Below are 20,343 nucleotides of genomic sequence, written 5' to 3' on the forward strand. Positions count from 1 at the left end.
CATGCCCACTAAATTATGTGGGTAAAACGATTCGACAATTTCGGCGTCGAATTAGGGAACATGTAGGGGATGTGACAAATATGAGAGACACCCCTGTATCCAAGCATGTACATGCTAAACACCATTGTAGAGCAGAATGCTTGAGATTTCAGGCGATTGAACTGGTGCGACCTCCAAAACGTGGAGGAGATTGGGACAATCTTATTCTTAGGAAGGAGGCACAGTGGATCTACAGACTGGCATGTACACAGCCGGTGGGTCTAAATGAGCAGACGAACTATACCTGCTTTATCTGAGAGTGCCATCAGAAGCAGGAAATTAATCTTTGCTTCCATCATGTTCAAAATCATCTTAGCCTATTCTTAGATGTTTGATATATCTGTTCGTTTATTCATGTATTATATTTGAAATACTGCTCATATACTAAAATACTATGCCTGATCATCTACACTAATGTGTTAACAGAGTGTCTATTAGACGTATGGCTGCCAGGTTGCTGTTTGTGAGTTGGACAGTAATCTTCATTCCCATGCAAGTATCGATAGCTCCGTCCCCTAGATGAGAGGGCTCTGGGAATTAATGAGATGCACTCCTCGGCCTCTCACTGCGCTTGCGCGTCGGACGCGATGTTTGGTGCTGGGCTTCCGGGTATGTCAGCTGATGTGCCGGGAGTCACATGACCGCACGTTGCGGCTGACGTGGACGACAGTGATTGGCCGTTTTCAAGGCTTTGCCTCTGCCCAAGGGGAGGAGTATTAATTATATAAACTCTGAGTCCGCAGTGAAGCATGCCGCTGATATCCATGCGAGCACGCTTCCGTGTGTGTAACAGAATATCTGTTACAGTTCTACATCACTGGCGCTTTGGCCAGACTTTGACAAATAGAGACCCCTGATGAATCAGTATACAGAAACGCGTAGGGTCAGTGGAGAAGGGATTATAGCGTAGGTTACAGTAGTATCGCTGGGTAACCCCAGCACTGGGGGATTTAGGAGCGGTAACAGCAGGCTCCAGTGTTTTTGCAGGTTCCCATACACTGACACACCAATGTTAAACGCTGATCCAATCTATATCTTTCAAGTACAATCAGAGGAGGGTTCACAAATGAACTGGAGATTGTTATTTACAATTTAATACGATTTTAAACAAACACGGTGGGGCTTTATTCACAGTGGTGACTGTACCCCTGTTTTTAGAGAGTTATTTAATAAAAATTAAAAATTTTACTCATTAATTACTTCAGTGAATTAAAACCCCTACACAACCCTCGTTAACCATTTTATTTCAAATAAAAAAGGCCGGCATCGAAGTAGTCCTCGAATCCAACGTAGTCCAACGACCGAACCTGTAAAATAACACAAAAAAACAAACAGTTAGTAACATTACAAAAGGCAAAACAATTATTATACTTACATTCCTGGGTCCGTTAACAGTTAACGAATCAGCGACAGCTCTAAGCTCTCATTGGTCCCAGGTTATCCCCGGGTCATTGGCCTACTTTTAAAAGTAGGACAATGAACTGAGGTGCCGGGCTCCACGTGATGTAAACTAACCAATGAAAGCTTAGAGCTGTCATTGCTTCGTTAACTGAGGCTCGTGATTTTTGGTGCATCTCGGCCTGTGCACCACTAAAAAACGAGTGCGGGGACTCCATCAGATACAAAGGAATCCCTGCAATAGAAGTTATTAGCGGTCATTAACCTACTTTCAAAAGTAGATGAATGATCGCTAGTAACCAGGTAAGGCCCTGTTCATATCTTAATTCGGCATTCCGTTGCTCTGCTCAGTCAGAGGAGCAAAACAACGTAAACGTTAGAAGTGCAAAAGACTTGGGTTTCGTTGGGGTGTCTGTGGTTTTACCCGAAACAATAGCGAAGCATGCTGGTATTTTCGGCGGAATCTGTGATGGAGGCCTCTAACAGTGCCTCCAACACAGATGTGAATTTGGCCTGGGAGCCAATGGGTGACGGATGCAACTGAATGGCATCCGTTACAGGTATGTTAAGCTTAAACTCGGGGAGCTCCCGACATCACTGTCCATATATGGACAGTAACGACAGGAACAGTGCTGGAGTCCCCGGGCAGAGCGCTAGTGCCTAGTGGCAAATACAGGCCCGGATACAGAGCCCAGCAGAAAGTATTACACCATAAGTGATACTGTCTGTTGGGCCCTGTATCTAAGCCTACCACATGGTAGGCTTAGATACAGGGCCCCAGCAGACAATAATCTTATACTTACCCTCCTCTTCAGCTCTGGGGCAAGTGCAGGTCCTGACACCATTCAGCGTCATGAGGTTGTGCGCGGCGCACGTAGCACTGTGACAATGAAAGATATCCAGAGCAGCGCTGCGCTTAGGAACAAGCAGGGTAAGTATGCTTGTTAGAAGGTGCATGGGGGGAACAGCAGCCGCACGTGGCTAACTTATCAAGTCTGGTTTGCAACTAAATAGTCCACACCAGGAGAAATTGCAGGCCCGCATTATACAGGTACAAGAATATCGCAGACACAGTTGATTCAATGTTCAAACTTTACTGGAGATGAACTCTCTTGGAGAGGCAAAATTCTTGAACGTTACAAATGCAATAATACAGTCTCTTAATAAATGCAACTATATACATTGGCTGATGGTGATTATGACAACCTGGTCATTACCAGCCCTTGATGATTTGTGCTCCGCATGGCAATCCAGCACTTATGTCTATTCAGCGGCTGCTGCTCCGCTTTGCATTCCGGGTGTTTACAGCCCTTGACGGCTCCTGCCCCGCCTGGCAATCCAGCACTTAGGCCTATTCAGCGGCTCCCGTCCTGCTTGGCAATCCGGCTGTTTGCAGCCCTTGACGGCTCCCGTCCCGTCTGGCATACAGTTCGAGCAGTACTCTGCGGCTTATGCCCCGCTTAGCAATTCGAGTATTTACAGTCCTTGGCAGCTCCCGCCCCACCTGGCATATCAAATCACTGCACACACACCTTTATCTGTGATCCGGGTGGCCGTCTATTCTGGTCACTTACTTCACCTGTGTCCTCAGGAGAACAGTCCCTGGCTATCAAAAGGGGAGGACAAGTCTTTACTGCTCACCGTTCCATAAACTGGCTTGAATCTACATGTCATTACTCGGACCTAGTTGTACCACTCAGTATTCAGGGTTTTCTGGTCCCTCATTCAAACCCTTGCCACGTGTGTCTATTACAGCTCACCCGCTTACTCCATGGTGTCAGTGTGTAGGGCCTCCTTGCTGAAATACTCAGAGCAGGCCCCTCTCAGACATTCTCCAGTCACACTGCACTGCATGTCACTTCCTCCTTCCTATCTCTTCCTGCCAGTATGGAGCTATCTAGAGGCCAAAGTAAATTATTACAGCAGATACACATGCAATACATACACGGCAAAACAAATAGACAATGGAACAGACTTAATAAAAAGCATACACTAAGTTCTTTTACGTAAGGGGAAGTACAATATTCGACCCCCTTACATGCTGTTACTATAGTAACATGTGCATGTGTGGTTTATTACATAGGCCCCAGTTACTATAGTAACTGTGAATAGACGTGGTGCGTGGGGCTGCGGGCCCCCTGACTTCGGGGCCTAGTCTCAATTTCGACAGCTGTGACCCCCTTTAGCTAATCCACTGTCCAAATAGTAATATCCCAAGTAGCAAGAAAACACAGGTATGATGAGCGCTACAGGAGGAAGCCAGTAGTTTGTGAATTAATTTCAGTAATTACTTTATTGTTAAATACTAACGCCTAGTACCCACAGAGTTTTTTGCAGGTAGAAAAATCTGCCTCAAAAGTCCTTCAGGAATTTTGGGGCAGATCTCGACTTGCCGGCAAAACACTTGCCACGTTTTTTGGCCTCAACCATTGAGCGCTGCAGGCAAATACCACTGTGGAAAACGCTTTCTCTGCCTCCCATTGATGTCAATGGGAGGTCAGAGACCGAAACGCCTGAAGAAAGAACACAACACTTTTTCTTCCAGCGAGCATTGTTTTCCTCTTGCAGGAAAAAGCGCCTCCGCCTCTCAATGAAATCAATGGGAGGCGATTTCGGACGTTTTTGGCGCAATTTCCGACGTGGTTTTCTCATCAAAAACAGTGCCAAAAGACTGTGTGAACTCCCTGTAAGTCTTACGGCACTGAACCGTAATCATATAATGGATAAAGGCACCACTTAGTAGTTATTAATCAAGTAATAATTTAAAGAACTACTGGCTCATCATACCTATGTTTTCTTGCTACTTGTGATATTAGGATATACAGCATTCACAGTGCGGTCAAATTGCGTTTTTTGCCACGGTCTTCACACAATCGCAGCAGATGATGTGATTTGACCGCACTGTGTGAATTAAGCCTAATGTTTTTATGTGTCTTGTACTAATTTTTTTGAGCAATCTTCGAATTTGTGATATGAATGGTGCGGTTTTGCTGCAAGTTTCATAATCGCGGCAAAACCACGCCATTTTTGCAGAGATTTACGAAAATCACGGCAAAAACGCATGGTGAATAAAAAAGTTAACAAACCCTACAGAAGTTGGGGTCAGGAGGGAAAAGTAAAGGAGAGACAATGGAGGATGGAGAAAAAGAGAAAAAAAGAGAAAAAGAGCACGTAAAAACCAACATTTTACTGTCGATTACAAGCAAATGAATGCTCACCAAAAATCAGATGAATAGGCACACCAATGAATGGTTAAAACCGCTGGTTGTAGATAGTGCTGCTGCCAAGATCCAGAGCCGGTAGGACCAGCTGGTCACCACGATAGCAATGTAAATAATTTGTAAGTAAAAATGGATCATATGCGGCGCTGCAACTAATTAACCCCTTCCCGCACACTGGCGTGACTGTATGTCCAAATAGCAAGTGATTTCCCGCACTCGGGCATACAGTTACGCCCGGCACAGGAGCTGTGCTCGCTTTATCTTCAGCGGCTGTCAGCTGTTATACACAGCTGACATGCCGCTGCAATGGCTGTTACCGCCGATCGCAGCCATTTAACCCCTTCAATGCGGCTGTCAATGACGTCCGCCGCATTGAAGTGGTTTACAGAGGGAGGGAGCTCCCTCTGTACCCTCCGCGCCCCCCCCCCCCGCGATGGATCGCGGGTGGCGATTGTTGCTATGGCAACCAGGAAGCCGTTGCTAGGCTTCCTGGTTGCCCAGGTACGGTAGCCTATTAGGTCCTGCCCTAAGCAGGACCTAATACGCTAACTGTCAGTTGAAGAATGACAGTTACAATACACTGCACTACATAAGTAGTGCAGTGTATCGTACCGGGGATCAGAAGACCAGATCTTCAAGTCCACAGGTCAGTGTAAAAGAAAAAGTAAAAAATGTAAAAAAAAAATGTGAAAGAAAAATAAATAAATTAATAAATAAATAATAAAAACAACACTTGCCCTGTTTCCCTGATCAACTCCTTTATTATTAGAAAAAAAAATAAAACATGAAAAAAAACTATACATAATAGGTATCGCCGCGTTCGGAACGGCCTGATCTATAAAAATGTCACATTATTTTTACCGCACGTTGAAAACCGTAAAAAATTGTAATAAAAAACAATGACAGCATTTTATTTTTTGGTCATCTTGTCTCAAAAAAAATGTAACAAAAAGTGATCAAAAAGTTGCAAGTAACGCAAAATGGTACCAATAGAAACTAGTTTGTCACGCATTAAAACAAGCCGTCCCGCAGCGATATCAACTAAAAAATCAAAAAGTTATGGCTGTCAGAAAATGGCGACATTAAAACATGATTTTTTTTTAGAAAATAGTATTTTTATTGTGGGAATGTAGTGAAACGTAAAAAAACTATATAAATTTGGTGTCGCTGTAATCGCATCGCGCCGCAGAATAAAGTTAACATGTTGTTTATACTGCACGGTGAACACTGTAAAAAAAAACAAAATAGAAACGTGCTAGAATGGCTGTTTTTTGGTTTCCTCATCTCCCAAAAAATGGAATAGTGATAAAAAAATCGCATGTTCCCCAAAATGGAACCAATAAAAATTACAGCTCGTTGCACAAAAAAACGCGCCCTCACACAGCTCCGTCAACGGAAAAATAACACGTTATGTCTCTCAAAACGCAATGATACAAAATGATTCTAAATGACGGCCCAGACTCATTTTTTAGGTCCAGTAGAATTTGACTAAATACCCCACATTGTCATTTGCTGGACCCCCCAGGTGGACCCTGTAGATGCAGCGGAGATGAGGAAACTTTAGGGACTTGTGCTGCTTATGGGGCTAGTGAAGAAGTCAAAGATTAGGCAATAACGGAGCGCAGATATTTTGCACAATACCCAATAACCCGGCCTGTGCATAAAGGATTGGTTAAAAGCGTACCACACCAATCCATGGATTATTCATTCACCCCATTATTACTTCATCCTATTATGCCCTGATTCACTCTGCCCAGCTTACGTATACCCTGATGTACTCCGCCCAGCTTACATATACCCTGAAGCACTCCGCCCAGCTTACATATACCCTGATGTACTCCGCCCAGCTTACATATACCCTGATGTACTCCGCCCAGCTTACATATAGCCTGATGTACCCGCACATATTACATATACCCTGATGTAGTCCACAGTTTACATATATCCTGATGTACTCCACAGTTTACATATATCCTGATGTACTCCACAGTTTACATATACCATGATGTACTCCGCACAGCTTACATATACCCTGATGTACTCCGCACAGCTTACATATACCCTGATGTACTCCGCCCAGCTTACATATACCCTGATGTACTCCTCACAGCTTACATATAGCCTGATGTACGCGCACATATTACATATACCCTGATGTACTCCACAGTTTACATATATCCTGATGTACTCCACAGTTTACATATACCATGATGTACTCCGCACAGTTTACATATACCCTGATGTACTCCGCCCAGCTTACATATACCCTGATGTACTCCGCGCCCAGCTTACATATACCCTCATGTACTCCGCCCAGCTTACATATACCCTGATGTACTTCGCCCAGTTTACATATGCCCCCACATTATAAGCTGAAATACCAGTAAAACACCAAGCAAAATCTGCGCTTCAAAAGCCAAATGGTGGTCCAACTGAGCCTGGCAGTGTGCCCAAACGGCAATTTATGACCACATATGGGGTATTACTGTATTCTAGAGAACCCGCTTAACAATTTATGGGATGTGTGTCTACGGTGGCACAAGCTGGGCACAACACATTGGGCACTGAAATGGCATATCTGTGGAAAACGGCAATTTTCAATCTGCAACATCTATTGTTTACTCATTTCTGCAAAACACTTGTGCGGTCAAAATGCTCACTACACCCCTAGATAAATTCTTTGAGGGATCTAGTTTCCAAAATGGGGTAATTTTTCGGGGGTACCACTGTGCTTGTACTATAGCTCAATGCAACATGCTGTCAAAAAGCGAATCTTGTAAAATCTCCACTCCAAATACTAAATGGCGCTCCTTCCCTTTAGAGCCTTGCTGTGTGTCCAAATAGCAGTTTCTGACCACATGTGGGGTATTTCCCTACTCTGGGGAAGTTGCTTTACAAATGTTGTGGTGCTTTTTCTCTTTTATTTGTTGAGAAAATGAAACATTTTGAACTAATGCTACGTGTTATTGGAAAATAATGTAATTTTTCATTTTCACTGCCCATTTGTAATAAAATCTATGAGACACCTGTGGGGTCAAAATGCTCACTACACCCTTAGATGAATTCCTCAATGGGTGTAGTTTGCCAAATGGCATCACTTTTGGGTAGTTTCCACTGTACTGGTACCCAAGGGATTTGCAAAAGCGACATGGTGCAGAAGAACCAATCCAGCAAAATCTGCTCGCCAAATGGCGCTCCTTCCCTTCTGAGCCCTGATGTGCATTCATACAGTGGTTTATTACCACATATGGGGGTATTTCCCTACTCTGGAGAGAATGTTTTACAAATGTTACGGTGCTTTTTCTCCTTTATTTGTTGAGAAAATGCAAATTTTCATTTTTACTGCACAATTCTAATGAAATCTATGAAACACCTGTGGGGTCAAAATGCTCACTACACCCCTAGTTGAATTCCTCTAGAGGTGTAGTTTCCCAAATGGAGTCACTTTTGGGGGGTTTCCACTGTTCTGGTACCTTAGGAGCTTTACAAATGAGACATGGTGCAGAGAAATTAATCCAGCAAAATCTGTACTCCAAAAGCTAAATGGCGTGCCTTCCCTTCTGAGCCCTGATGTGTATTCATACAGTGGTTTATTACCACATATGTGGTATTTCCGTACTCTGGAGAAGTTGTTTTGCAAATGTAACAGTGATTTTTCTCCTTTATTTGATGAGAAAATGAAACATTTTGACCTAAAGCTACATCTTAGTGGAAAAAAAATGTAATTTCTCATTTTCACTGCCCAATTCTAATGAAATCTATGAAACACCTGTGTGGTCAAAATAATCACTACACTCGTAGATGAATTCCTCTAGGGGTGTAGTTTCCCAAATGGGGTCACTTTTGGGGGGTTTCCTTTGTTTTTGCACCACAAGACCTCTTCTAACCTGACATGGTGCCTGAAATTTAAGAAAAGGAAGGCTGAAAAATCCTCTAGGTGCTCCTTTGCTTCTGGGGCTTTTGTTTCAGGCCCGTAGCGCACTAGGGGCACATGTGGGATATTTCTAAAAACTTCAGGATCAGGGTAATAAATATTCAGTTGTATTTCTCTTGTAAAAACCTTCAGTATTACAGGAAAAAATGGATTAAAATGGAATTTCTGCAAAAAAAATGACATTTGCAAATTTGCCTTACACTTTGCTTTAATTCCTGTGACACGCATAAAGGGTTAAGAAACGTTTTAAATGCTGTTTTGAATACTTTAAGGGGTGCAGTTTTAAAATGGGGTGATTTGTGGGGGTTCCTAATATATAAGGCCCTCAAAGCTACTTCAGAACTGAACTGGTCCTTGACAAAATAGCCTTTTGAAATTTTCTTGAAAATATGAGAAATTGCTGCTAAACTTATAAGCCTTGTAACGTCCTAGAAAAATAAAAGGATGTTCAAAAAATGATGCAAACATAAAGTACACATATGGGTAATGACAACTAGTGACTATTTTGTGTGGTATTACTGTCTGTCTTACAAGCAGATACATTTGAATTTAGAAAAATGTTGCAAATTTTCTCTAAATTTTGGTGTTTTTCACAAATAAATATTCAATTTATCAACCAATTTTTTTCACTAACATAAAGTACAATATGTCACGAGAAAACAATCTCAGAATCGCTCGGATAGGTAAAAGAATTCTGGAGTTATTACCACATAAAGTGACACATGTCAGATTTAAAAAATTAGGCTGTGTCATAAGGTCCAAAAGTGGCTGGGTCCTTAAGGGGTTAATGGAAGAAAGGTTAATAGAAAAACTCTTTATTGTATTCAGGCTACGCGTTTCAATGCCGCACCGGCATCTTCATCGGGCCATATAAAATGACTGTACAAACAGCACTACTTAAATACAACACGTTGTTGAAAAAACCGCCAATGTAACCGGGGTCAAAGTACCCTGGTGACGTCATCCTGCAGGTCAAAGTTTATAAAACCGAACAATTAAATACATAAAAAATTCAATGTAAACCTTAACAAAGGTGATACTTAACATTAATGCATAAAGACATAAAATAAATAGCAATCATTATAGAATATACATATCACACAATCATAATAATATAATAAATTACGGGGCTACAATGGTCGCACAGGAACTAATAAAACATAAACAGTGTTATAAAAAGCAAACTTACATACTCAGCTACTGAAGTCGGGGAAGATTGGAAGGAACAATCGTACAGGGCGGCTGACAAGGTGAGTCAACTAAATAACTCAACAGGTCTACTTTACATTAGTATTCCATTATACCACTTAAAGAATATATTTGTAGCAAGTAATTAGTAAATAATTGATTATTTATACAACTTACGCTAATCAATCAAGTGATGTTTCTGAAATATCATTCAGACCTTTCGGATGAACAGTGACAAGTTTCAAAATCCAGTAATTCTCTCTTTGTTTTAGTTTTTGAAAACGGTTAGGGTATGTTTACACGGCCTATTTACGGACGTAATTCGGGCGTTTTTGCCCCGAATTACGTCCGAAAATAGCGCCTCAATAGCGCTGACAAACATCTGCCCATTGAAAGCAATGGGCAGACGTTTGTCTGTTCACACGAGGCGTATATTTACGCGCCGCTGTCAAATGACGGCGTGTAAATAGACGCCCGCGTCAAAGAAGTGACCTGTCACTTCTTTGGCCGTAATTGGAGCCGTTATTCATTGACTCCAATGAATAGCAGCGCTAATTACGGCCGTAATCGACGCGGCGTTCAAGCGCCTGCACATGCCGGTACGGCTGAAATTACGGGGATGTTTTCAGGCTGAAACATCCCCGTAATTTCAGCCGTAACGGACGCCCTCGTGTGAACATACCCTTAGGAACATTCCGAGATATCTGTTCAATAGGAGTAATGCTGATTTTATCAAATTTACAGTTGTGTTGAAGCACAGTGTCGGGAAACACTGTGTTTCAGAAAACCTTTAAGCACATTGAACCTGTGCTTATTAATTCTACTACGTAGACATTGGATTGTTCTCCCAATGTATTGTAGCCGACAGGAACACTCTAAAAGGTATATGACATATATACTCCCACAATTCAGGAAAGATTTAATAGAAAAGGTTTCAGAAGTGACGGTTGAAGTAAAAACTTCCTTTCTATGTGCAATATTATTGCAACATAAACATCGTGCTTGACTGCATTTATAGGAGCCGATTAACCCCTTCAGGACACAGCCTGTTTTGGCCTTCAGGAGGCAGCCAATTTTTTTAAATCTGACATGTTTCACTTTATGTGGTAATAACTTCGGAATGCTTTTACCTATCCAAGCGATTCTGAGATTGTTTTCTCGTGACACATTGGACTTTATGTTACTGGAAAAATTTGCTCGATACATTAAGTATTTAATTGTGAAAAACACCAAAATTTAGCGAAAAATTGCAAAAATTAGCATTTTTCTAAATTTATATGTATCTGCTTGTAAGACAGATGGTAATACCACACAAAATTGTTGCTAATTAACATCCCCCACATGTCTACTTTAGATTGCCATTGTTTTTTGAACATCCTTTTATTTTTCTATGACATCACAAGGCATAGAACTTTAGCAGCAATTTCTCACATTTTCAAGAAAATTTCAAAAGGCTATTTTTACAGGGGCCAGTTCAGTTGTGAAGTGGATTTTAGGGCCTTATATATTAGAAACCCTCGATAAGTCACCCCATTTTAAAAACTTCACCCCTCAAAGTATTCAAAACAGCATTTAGAAAGTTTCTTAACCCTTTAGATGTTTCACAGGAATTAAGGCAAAGTAGATGTGAAATTTTCAAATTTCTTTTTTTTTTTGCAGAAATTCATTTTTCATCTATTTTTTTTGTAACACAGAAAGTTTTACCAGAGAAACGCAACTCAAGATCTATTGCCCAGATTCTGCAGTTTTTAGAAATACCCCACATGTGGCCCTAGTGCACTTATTGACTGCAGCACCAGCCTCAGAAGCAAAGGAGCACCTAGAGGATTTTGGGGCCTCCTTTTTTATTAGAAAATATTTTAGGCACCATGTCGGGTCTGAAAGGCTCTTGCGGCGCCAAAACAGTGGAAATCCCCCAAAAGTGATCCCATTTCGGAAACTATACCCCTTGAGGAAATTATCTAGGGGTATAGTGAGCATTTTGACCCCGCAGGTTTTTTGGAGAAATTATTGGAAGTAGGCCGTGAAAATGAAAATCTACATTCTTTCAAAGAAAATGTAGGTTTAGCTAATTTTTTCTAATTTCCACAAGGGCTAAAAGGAGAAAATGCACCACTACATTTGTAAAGCAATTTCTCCCGAGTAAAACAGTACCCCACATGTGGTAATAAACGGTTGTTTCGACACACGGCAGCGCTTAGAAGGGAAAGAGCGACATTTGGTTTTTGCAGCTCAAATTTAGCATGAATTGTTTGCGGAGACCACGTCGCATTTGCAAAGCCCCTAAGGGACCAAAACAGTGAAAACACCAAAAAAGTTACTCCATTTAGGAAACTACACCCCTTGAAGAATCCATCTAGGGGTGTAGTGAGCATTTTGAACCCACAGGGGTTTCATAGATTTTATTAAAATTTGGCAGTGAATATAAAAAAAATACTTTTTTTCCAATAAGACGTAGCTTTACCTCAAAATTTTTCATTTTCTCAACAAATAAAAGGAATAAAAAAACAAACAACATTTGTAAAGCAATTTCTCTGGAGTACGGCAATACCCCATTTGTGGTCATAAACTGCTGTTTGGGCACACGGCAAGGATCTGAAGAGAAGGAGCGCCATTTGGCTTTTGGAGCACAGATTTTGCTGGATTGGTTTCTTGACACCATGTCACTATTGCAAAGCTCCTAAGGTGTCAGTACAGTGGAAACTCCCCAAAAGTGATTCCATTCACAAAACTACACCCCTTGAGGAATTCATCTAGGGGTGTAGTGAGCATTTTGACCCCACAGGTGTTTCATAGATTTTATTAGAATTGGGCAGTGAAAATTAAAAAAAATCCTTTTTCTTCAATAAGACGTAGTTTTAGCTGAAAATGTTTCATTTTCTCAACAAATAAATGAAAAAAAGCACCACAACACTTGTAAAGCAACTTCTCCTGTGTATGGCAATACCACATATGTGGTCATAAACTGCTGTTTGGGCACACAGTAGGGCTCAGAAGGGAAGAAGCGCCATTTGGCTTTTGGAGTACAGATTTTGCTGGATTGGTTTCTGGGCGCTATGTCGCATTTGCAAAGTCCCTGTGGGACCAAAACAGTGGAACCCCCCAGAAGTGACCCCATTTTGGAAACTACACCCCTCAAGGTATTCACTTAGGGGTGTAGTGAGCATATTAACACCACAGGTGATTGGCAGAAATTGGTGTGCACTCGATGTTGCAGAGTGAAAATGGGATTTTTTTCTATAGATATGCCAATGGCGCCCAGCTTGTGCCACTGGAGACACACACCCCAAAAATTGTTAAAAGGGTTCTCCCGGGTATGGCGATGCCATATATGTGGAAGTAAACTGCTGTTTGGGCACACTGTAGGGTTCAGAAGGGAGGTAGCGCCATTTGGCTTTTGGAGTGTGGATTTTGCTTGTAGTAGTCTTGTATTGAGTCTTACTGGTGTTTCCGTTTATAATGTGGGGGTACATGTAAGCCGGGCGGAGTATATAAGGGGCATAGTCAGGTGGTATAATAATGGGGTAAACAAAAACAATAAAATAATCCATAGATGTGTGTTACGCTGTGACACAATCCTTTCTGCACAGGCCGGTGTCGCACTGATAAACTGTGTCCTTATCCCCCTTTTGGTCCACACTCCGCACCTTTGCAGTTTGAGGAATTTTGCTGGGAAAGTGTTGTCCTGGTATAATACGGGCACCCTCGCTTTCAGCAGATATGTTTGGGCCCTCCCCTTCCTGGTTCCCTAATTTTAGGGGCCTTGATTATTCGCCACTTGAAACAGAAGAAATGTTTCCCTCGGGCCGGCACAACTGCATATTTTTATTTCCTGGCTTATTGGAGCCTTAACTAATTTTATTTTTTCATAGACGTAGTGGTATGAGGGCTGTTTTTTTTTGCGGGATGAGCTGTAGCTTTTATTGGTACCATTTTGGGGTACATGCAACTTTTTGATCACATGTTATCCTTTTTTTTTGGGGAGGCAAGGTGACTAAAAAACAGCAATTCTGACATTATTTTTTTAATTCTTTTTATACAGCGTTGACCACGCGTTATAAATTACACGTTACCTTTATTCTGCGGGTCAGTCCGATTCCGGTGATACCTAATTTATAGAACTTTTTTATGTTTTACAACTTTTTGCACAATAAAATAACCTTTGTAAAGAGAATGGATTTTTTTCTGTCGCCAAGTTGTGAGAGCCATAACGGTTTTAATTTTTTCGTTGACGGAGCTGTATGAGGGCTTATTTTTAGCGAGACGAGTTATAGTTTTTATAGGTACCATTTTTGGGTACATGCGACTTTTTGATCATTTTTTATTTCAATTTTTGGAAAACAAAGTGACCAAAAAATAGCAATTATGTCAGTATTTTTTAGTTTTTTTTTTACGGCGTTCACTGTGCGGAATAAATAACATAATATTTTTATAGTTCAGGTCGTTACGGTCGCAGCGATACCAAATATGTATGACTTTATTATTTTTTTCAATAATAAATGACTTGATAAAGGAAAAAGAGCGATTGTGTTTTGTGTTATTATTTGAAACTTTTATTGTATTTTTACAACTTTTATTTTTACTTTTTTTACACTTTTTTTTTACACTTTTCTTTAGTCCCACTAGGGGACTTGAAGGTCCAACTGTTTGTTTGATGTTCTAATACATTGCACTACCCATGTAGTGCAATGTATTAGAACAGTCAGTTGTTCACTGACAGCAAGCCGATCATGCTCCGCCTCTGGGCGGGGCCTAATCGGCTAACGTAATGGCAGATAGGAAGCCTTTGTTAGGCTTCCATTTGCCATAGCAATCGCCCCCCCCCCCCGCAACAATCGGCCAAAAATCCAGTAATTCTCTCTTCGTTTTCGTTTTTGAAAACGGTTAGGAACATTCGGAAATATCTGTTCAATAGGAGTAATGCTGATTTGATCAAATTTACAGTTATGTGTCGAAGCACAGTGTCGGGAAACACTGTGTTTCAGAAAACCTTTAAGCACATTGAACCTGTGCTTATTAATTCTACTACGTAGACATTGGATTGTTCTCCCAATGTATTGTAGCCGACAGGAACACTCTAAAAGGTATATGACATATATACTCCCACAATTCAGGAAAGATTTAATAGAAAAGGTGTCAGAAGTAACGGTTGAAGTAAAAACTTCCTTTCTATGTGCAATATTATTGCAACATAAACATCGTGCTTGACTGCATTTATAGGAGCCGATTAAAGAAGGCAAAATATTTTGAGCAGATGGTTTGAGATTATCTATTCTGCTGGGGGCAAGAATACTTCTCAAATTCCTTGACCGTCTGAAAGCGATAGCCGGTTTGTCAGGCAGTACATCTTTTAAAAAGGGGTCATTTTTCAAAATGTGCCAATATTTGGTCAGGATCAGTCTCACAGATTTGTTCCCACTGTTATATGATGTAATAAAATGATTTTTGCAATTTTTACCTTCCTTTTTCGTTTTAACTTGGTTAATGCTATCCTCTTGGGTTATTTTAGCAGCTCTAGAGCGTGCCCCTTTTATAAGGCTCGATGGAAAGTTTTTTTCCCTAAATCTTCTTTCCAGGACATTACATTACTGTCAGAAGAGCAATTCTTCCTAACCCTTCTAAACTGTCCGAAGGGGACATTTTTAATCCATGGTGGATAATGCGCACTCCTAAAGTCGATGTAACTATTGACATCTACAGTTTTAAAATGTGTTTTAGTGCTGAATTTGTTTTTTTTTTTTTTTTGTCGAAACCAATAGTCAAATCCAAAAAATCAATATAACTGGTGGAAAACGTATGGGTATAAGTTAAACCGAACTCATTTGCATTAAAGAGGCTCTGTCACCACATTATAAGTGCCCTATCTCCTACATAAGGAGATGGGCGCTATAATGTAGGTGACAGCAGTGCTTTTTATTTTTATTTTTTTAAAACGATCTATTTTTACCACTTTATTAGCGTTTTTTGATTTATCTGTGGGGTAGGGGTTATTAAACAGAATTCTTAAACCCCTAGGAGAAATATTCTCATCAATATAAAACATTAAAACGCGACAATCAATGTTCTGTAGAGCCTCCCTTTTCAAGGTGTCCTCCAGAAGTAAAAAGAGATCTGTCATAGATTTAGTTTTCTCAGGGGTAAATTTGTTACTCACAGATATGGAAGTCCCCGGGGGGATCTCCACCCCAATCGATTGTAGTATTAAAAGTTCACGCAATTGGTCTCTATTGTCAATAAAATCCAACATCATGGAGCAGGTTCAAAGAAGGATGTTCAATTAAATCCAGATATTTCAGAGGGCGTGGCTTAGCGGCATATGTGAGAGGACGCAGGAACCGGAGCTCCCGCTGCCGATATCCTGGAAATTATCCTGAGACTCCACTATATTAACGAGGACATACCTGAGGTGATAGGTGAAAAGGTGGTGATCCTGCAGGCACGATTTTGGATCCGAAGGAGGCTGTTATGACCCGGTCCAGGAAGTCTAAGGCGGCAGAGGACGGTGAGCTGGGGCTGCAAGATGGCGTCGACATATGCTCGCATGCAGAGAGCAGGGATGTGAGAGGGGCGGCGGCATCCAGGCAGGAGCGTTTTGCCAGGAAGACCCCTTTGAAACCTGAGGCAGATGGAGGAAGGTTGGATGGAGGGAAGGAGCAGGCTGGCCGTACAGGCTCGAGATATGAGCCGCTGCGAGCACAGATGGAGTCAGAGGAGGAGGAGGAAAATGGAGAAGACGCTCCAAGTAATTCAGGAGGAGGACTGAATGGAGGTACGCAGAACTTGGACAAGCAGGGCCCCACACTGGCAGATGTTTTTTCGGCGGTAAGCCTGAGTAATTCTACGCTGGCTAAGCTTAGTTGTCAGGTGGGGGGAATCAAGGAGGATCTGTCTATTATACGCCATGATTTACAGAAGGTGTCAGAACGCACAACAGCGGTGGAGGGCCGAGTCAGTAACTTAGAAGATGGCATGCTGCCCATGAGAAGAGATGTAAATGCGGTGGCGGAGGATGTAAAGTACCTCTTATCTAAAGCTGATGATTTGGAGAATCGTTTAAGACGAAACAATGTGAGGATGGTGGGAATTCCTGAAAAAGTGGAAGGGTCCAATCCGGATTCCTTTTTTGAAAAATGGCTACTGGAGGTTTTTGGAAAAGAGTTGCTGACCCCATTATTTGCAGTGGAAAGAGCTCATAGGGTGCCCACGCGTCCTGGTCCACCTGGGCGGCCACCGCGACCTGTTCTGGTAAAGCTGCTTCATTATAAAGATAGAGATATAATTCTTCGACAGGCCCGGGAGAGGCAAGATATTCGGGTGAACGGTGTAAAGGTGTCATTTTATCCGGATTTTTCTGCAGAAGTCCAGAAGCGGAGGATGCAATTTCTGGACATAAAAAGGCGGCTGAGGAACCATCGGGTTCAGTATTCTATGTTGTATCCTGCAAAGCTTCGGGTGGCGGCATTGGGATCCGTGCAATTCTTTGAAAATCCAAAAGATGCACTCAGATGGCTGGACAATCATGAAGATCGCTTACTGCAGGATCGAGAGGAGGCAGCGGTGTGATCAACAGGCGGAGGATTAAAGAGGGGACTCTGCTTTGCAAGGAGGAAGATGAGTTACATGAGGGCATAAAGCCTTGTTGTTATGCATTTATATGTTGCTAAAAGGTTGGGCTACGGTCCATATGTCATTGATAGTTGCAGGAGAAGAAAGTGCTGGCAGTTTAAGGGCAGAATGGGATGTTGGAGTTATAAAAATACTAATTGTTTATTGAGGAGGAGGTAGCGGGAGGTTCTTGGTTCTGAAGGATAAAACTGTAGGGAAACAGAATGTGTCTCTACAAAGCGAGTGGGAAGCTGTGGGGTCATAGCGGTGAAGGTTTCTTCGCTAGCCCGGGCCCTCTTAGGAGGGTATGTTTATGGAAAGTTGGGGGGGATAGGGTGGGGGGAGGGGAAAGGTTTTGGAGGGAAAGGGAGGTTGAAACACAGTACGCTCTGATGGCCACTGGAGGTAACAGGAATAACCACTGTCAAAAGCAAGAAATGTTCAGATGGGGGGTAGGGTGAATTTGTTGTCCTGGAATGTGAGAGGTATGGGGGAGATAACTAAAAGGCGAGCTATATTTGATTATATGAAAGGGCAGTCTGCTGGAGTGATGGGCTTACAGGAAACACATCTCACTGCTGATACGGTGCAACAGGCGCATAGGGTGTGGATACAACACAGCTTCCATTCCTTCCATTCTACATACTCAAGGGGGGTTAGCCTCCTAGTTCATAGAGATGTGCCGTTTAGCTGTTTAGACTCCTTTAAGGATAGGGAAGGTAGATATGTCGGGGTGCATTGTAAATTGTTTAATTGGGAATGTATAATTGTGGTGATGTATGTGCCACCCCCGTATTCTGTGGTCCCAATAAGAGAGGTGTTGGAGAAACTGGCGGGATGGCCTATGATACCGACCATATTGATGGGAGATTTTAACAACATAATGGATAAGGGGTGGGATAAATTTCCAAACGGGGGGGGGGGGGAGATATTTGTCTAACGAGGTTTGGTAAATACATGACGGAAGTTGGGCTCACGGATATTTGGCGGGTAAAGTGGCCTTCTACTACGCAATACTCGTGTGTCTCATCTACATATGGAACACTGTCCCGAATAGATCTAATGTTTAATAATGGAATGGGGATGGAATGTGTGGAGGGGGTGGAATATTTACCGCGATCACTGTCGGATCACTCTCCAATGTTGTTAAAACTCCGAACAGGGTTACAGACGGGGGGGCTGAGAATGCATTGGAGGCTCAACCCATTTTGGATACGCTTGGTGGGAGAGGAGATCATAACTATGAGCCTGAGAGAATATTTCGAATTTAATAAGGGTACGGTTCCTACAGATATTCTATGGGATGCTATGAAGGCGAATATAAGGGGGGTGTATATAAGGGAGATCACACACATAAAAACTAAGACAAGGCAAGTGGGACAACATTTGACAGACCGGGTGACAATAACAGAGGTGAGCCACGTTACCAATAACACGGCGGAAACCTTAGCCCAATGGAAGGCTGCTCAAAAATTGCTTAGGGAACATCAGATGGAGCAGGCAGCTAATAAAAGATTGTTTTTGCAACAAAAATATTACGAAGAGGGTGAAATGACGGGCAGATTGTTAGCAAATATTGCACGGCCGGCGCGGGAGAGTGCGTTCATCCATCAGCTACAGACAGCAAGTGGGAATCTGGTTGGAGAAACAGGGGATATATTAGGTGTGTTGACATCATTTTATAAGGAACTATATCGCACTAAGGTGGACTATTCGGAGGATCTTCTGTCAGAATATCTGGCAGAAATGACATGGGTTACTTTGGGGGAGGAAGAGAGGGAGGGGTTGGAGGAGTTAATTACTTTAGAGGAAATACAGGAGGCGGTGGGCTCTATGGCGAATGAAAAGGCTCCAGGGATAGATGGTATGCCCACTGAATTGTATAAAACATATGGAGAGACGGTTTTACCGGAGTTACTGGAGGTGTTCCAGGATAGTTTTGCCAGAGGGCGTTTACCGCAGACAATGTATGAAGCTGCTATAGTGGTAATTCCTAAAGATGGGAAAGATCGGACGCAACCTGACTCTTACAGACCGATATCTCTGTTGACAGCAGACATAAAAATTTTAGCTAAAGTACTAGCTAATAGGTTGTCGCGAGTAGTGACTAAAATCGTAGGGATGGATCAGTCGGGATTTATGCCAGCTCGTTCTACAGCAGTTAACTTACGTAGAGTTTTCTTAAATTTACAGACAGATGATCCGGATGAGCGGGGTAGAGCAGTGTTGTCGTTGGACGCCACTAAGGCGTTTGATAGTGTGGAATGGGGGTACTTGTGGGCTGTATTGGAGCGGATCGGTTTTGGACGGAATTTTATAAAGTGGGTACAATTATTGTATAAGGAACCGGTGGCTCGGGTTAGGGCAAATGGAAGGATGTCAGACTCTTTTAGGTTGGAGAGGGGGACGCGACAGGGATGCCCACTTTCTCCGTTGCTGTTTGCACTGGCAATTGAACCCCTAGCAAATATGGTAAGACAACATCCGGGGATAGAAGGGTTTCGTTGTGGAGAGCTGGAAGAGCGAATAGCACTATATGCGGACGATATACTGCTGTTCCTGGGGGAGATAGATCATTCATTGCCAGTGATAATGACGAAATTGGAGAGGTTCGGCAGATTTTCAGGGTTAAAAATTAACTGGAGCAAGTCGGTGTTGCTACCACTCCAGCCAGTAGTTACACCATTGATAGTTGGAGGAATTGAAGTACCGTGTGTACGGAAGTTTAAATATCTGGGAATTACGGTATCAGCAAGGGTGCAGGAATTTGTTGAGTTGAATGTGATACCATTAGTGAATAAATTAACAGATAGGACTAAAGTATGGCTTGGGTTACCGCTGTCAGCACTGGGACGAGCAAATCTCATCAAAATGATTCTGATGCCCCAGGTACTCTATATTATGCACAATGCCCCAGTGTGGTTACCTAAATATTGGTTCAGGAGAATACATAATTTG

General features: G+C 42.2%; 1 long non-coding RNA gene across 1 annotated transcript in view; it reads right to left on the reverse strand.

The window, feature by feature from the left end:
• Nucleotides 1-1,245: 1,245 nt before the first annotated feature.
• Nucleotides 1,246-20,343, reverse strand: part of LOC142740753 (uncharacterized) — a 35,939-nt gene continuing 16,841 nt past the window's right edge. Inside the window, exon 3 of the long non-coding RNA XR_012880872.1 lies at nt 1,246-1,346. This is a non-coding gene — a long non-coding RNA (uncharacterized LOC142740753). The remainder of the gene's footprint in view (nt 1,347-20,343) is intronic.

The sequence above is a fragment of the Rhinoderma darwinii genome, chromosome 2, assembly GCF_050947455.1.
Source record: "Rhinoderma darwinii isolate aRhiDar2 chromosome 2, aRhiDar2.hap1, whole genome shotgun sequence".
Classification (NCBI taxonomy): Eukaryota; Metazoa; Chordata; class Amphibia; order Anura; family Rhinodermatidae; genus Rhinoderma; species Rhinoderma darwinii.